The sequence below is a fragment of the Sminthopsis crassicaudata genome, chromosome 3 (assembly GCF_048593235.1).
Source record: "Sminthopsis crassicaudata isolate SCR6 chromosome 3, ASM4859323v1, whole genome shotgun sequence".
Classification (NCBI taxonomy): Eukaryota; Metazoa; Chordata; class Mammalia; order Dasyuromorphia; family Dasyuridae; genus Sminthopsis; species Sminthopsis crassicaudata.
In genome coordinates, this window is record NC_133619.1 from 161,114,338 (window position 1) to 161,117,764 (window position 3,427).

Consider the following 3,427-nt stretch of genomic DNA (forward strand, 5'->3'; position numbering starts at 1 on the left):
ACTATTTTGCCAGCTTGATAACCCCAGAGTTAGACTTAAAAAAAAAAAAAATCGAGTCCTAAGTTCTGCTTGTAACATTAATTGAATTAAATTTTCATTTTACAGAAGGAAAATCCTAAGAGAATGAAAACAGGAGTTACAAAATGGAAAAACAAACAAACAAAAAGCCTCATGCCCTCAAGGAGTTAAAAACCAAGTGAAAAGAAAGATATTAAACACACATTCAACTTTAATATAGATATGAACAGAAGTTGTTCATCAACAGGTTAAAAGAAAATTTGAACTTAATAGATTTGGGGGGGTTATATAAGCAGCAAGTAAATGGTTCTCAGAGAGCATATGGTAGGAATGAAGAAGTTAATAAGAATCATTTTGCCTTCAGCTGCTCTTCTGCTCCAGTTAGGCTCTGGCAGCAGTGCAAAGTCCTAAAGTACATGACATGAACACTTCCACTGTCATGTGAAATAGTCCAGCTTCTTATGCTAAAGCCTTAGGCCAGTATTTGAAGGCTATAGAGAAGGTACAAATAAGTGGGATCTAGTATGTCAGACAGGCAATTACCTGCACTGATTCCACTGGGAAAATATCTTTTTTAGAGTACTTTGAGGCTGCATAAATTGGTACTAAGTCTAGTAAGGTAGTTTATTTGTTCTCATATTCATTTTTGTGATCCAAACTCTCAAGTGATCTAAGGCTAGTGTGGACTTTTTCTTTCTAATTTATAAAGTTTAATCTTCTTTCTCATTAATAAATTAGCTTGAGCTCCTGTCCCAAATCATTACATTATTCATTTAATATCCTGGTGCAACCTACTTTCCTAATCATAGTTTATCAATAAATCAATATTTATTAAGCACATACTATGTCTCAGGTACTAGTTATTCATATATACATTTTTAATAATTATAATCACTGCCTTCCAAAGATTAAAGACATACCTACATACAAATGTATGACAACTGAAGATAGAACATAACATATAAGGAAATACAAAAAGACCAGTTTGTAAACTGAGTGCAATTGAGTAAACTGAGCTCCAAGAAGGTTAATGGATTTGTTTAAGGTTACACAACTGAAAGGCAAAAGCCAGACTATATCCTAGCTTCATCAGGGCTGTATTCTTCCTACTTGCTATTTGTCCTTCATTTTCAAAAAGGACCATGACATTAAAGAGGTGATGCAATGATATGCAAGTAAGTTGTATTTAAGTGAGGGAGGACTGTTTAAGGTCACCAGCCTCACTTTCTCCTCCAGAGCCATCTGGATCCAGTGCCAAAACATAAGTCAGGAGGACTGGTAATAGCCCTGTATACTGTGGGAGATTTTGGCCTTTTTAAGTGAGGGATCTTCAATAGATCTCAATTTGACTGAGGCTGCACCCATTAGGTGATTAAGACTAGGTAGCAATTGAGACAATAATCTATTTTACCTGGTCCAAAACAATCTAAATAAATAAATGAAGGAAGGAATCTGGGAGGAAAGACCCCCAGGGTTTCTGGCCAAACCAGAAATGACTGCTATTTATACTTATTTTAAGCCATATTCATTTTTAGTCACTTAACAAAAACTGTCTGTGTATATAAGATCTATATTTTATGTCATTTAGGATTTAAAGAGATATAGCTATATAGCACAAAAATTTAATTCATTTGACCTTTATTTTTCAACTGTATATTTTTTAAAATAGAATAATGCTAGTGACAACTTATAAAACCATCCCTTATGTTCCAAATTTCATTACTAACAGACTTGGTAAATGAGTAAAGTTTTTTTTAATTGGCCTGTCCTAAACTAACTGCCATTTAAACAATGTCATTTTTGGTGTTTTATAGGAGAAAAGAATGGTACCACTCTCCTGGATAAGAATGGAAGAAGTTTTCTGGCCTTTACAACACATATACACATACAACATTGCCACCTACTCTATGGCATGTAACCATTTTTCCCACTCTGTACAAAGAGAATCCTGACTAATGGCTTATTAGACATTAATTGTGATATGTCTTTTCTACCATGAGATTTAGTAATATCCCAGGAATCACTAGTATTTTAAAGTAGCAACAACAGCAACAACAGCAGGAATAGTAATAGTGATGATGGAGATTATATGGTGGTAACAATAGTGATATTGGTGGTATTGGTTATAATGTAGCAGTAGAAGCAGAAGGAGTAGCAGTAAAGTGTGTGATAAGAACTCTCATTTTAGAAACTTAGTCCACTTATTCAGATTGGCAACTTTTCAATAACTTAAGAGTCAAACAGGCTTGGCTGGGACACTAAGTCAAATGATTCTATGAGAGCCATATAAATGGCATGTGTCACAGGAAAGTCTTCTTGACTCAAAGATTGTTCTCTCTATTGTTACTTTGACTCATGATCCCTGTAAAATGCATAAGCCCCATAATACTCTTGAAATGATGGAATACATATTAAGACAAATCATAAATGACACATTATTTTTTAGGAAGTTAAAAATCATTCAGTCCAATTTTACAAATATTTAAGTATACAATAAGTGTAAAGAACTATGCTAGGCACTAAGTAGAAGTATCATTTTTTTATGAGAGTGAGAATTTGTGTAATGTAATTTAAAAGCGAGCTTTCTTTTTTCCCCTGGTTATGAGCAATAACCTGAAAAAAAAAAGGTCTAAAATATTTAATATGCTGGATCACAGAGAAAAATTGACTAGAATAAAAAGTTTTGATGATGGTATAGGAGAAGAATGATGACCATATAGGGTAAAAGGTTTCATCAGTAAGAAATGGTACTTTAGTTAAAAGAAACCAATGAAGGTATTTTAAACTAAAGAGTATATGACATTAAGTATATATATGCATATGTACATATATACAAACCTAAAAGGAAAAGTCCTATATTTATGGAAATATTTATAGCATCTTTTTTTCCCCTGATGATAGGGAGCTGGAAATTGGGAGGATGACCATCAATTAAGCAGTGGTTGAACAAATTATGCTATTTTTTTTTTGATGAAATACTATTGTGCTATTAAAAATGATGAGCAGAATGCTCTCAAAAAAACCTGGAAAGACTCACATGAATTGATGAAAAGTGAAATGTACTATGTACAAAGTTAAAGCAAAATAGTAAAATCAGCTATGTATGACATAGCTATTCTCAATAAGACAATGATCCAAAATTACTTTGAAAGATTTATGATGAAAATGCTATCCATTCTTAGACAAAGAACCAGTGATGTTTGAATATAAATTGAAGCACTTGTTTTTACATTATATTTTTTAAGGGTGTTGTGTTTTTTTTGGTAGAGGGGAATCCTATGTTTTCTTTCACAATATGACTAATATGGAAAAGTTTTAAAAATCTAAAAAAAAACATATCATCAGTCTTCCAACTTATACTTAATGGTATTATGAAGACAATGGTAAAACACTTTATTAAAAATCAAAT

The 3,427-nt window shown here is 32.4% G+C and overlaps 1 non-coding gene across 1 annotated transcript; it reads left to right on the forward strand.

Annotated features, from left to right (window-relative positions):
• The first annotated feature begins 1,821 nt into the window (after nucleotides 1–1,821).
• On the forward strand, nucleotides 1,822–1,944 carry LOC141565283 (U6atac minor spliceosomal RNA). The gene has a single exon (XR_012488959.1). It is a non-coding gene; the product is annotated as a U6atac minor spliceosomal RNA (small nuclear RNA).
• Nucleotides 1,945–3,427: the final 1,483 nt, after the last annotated feature.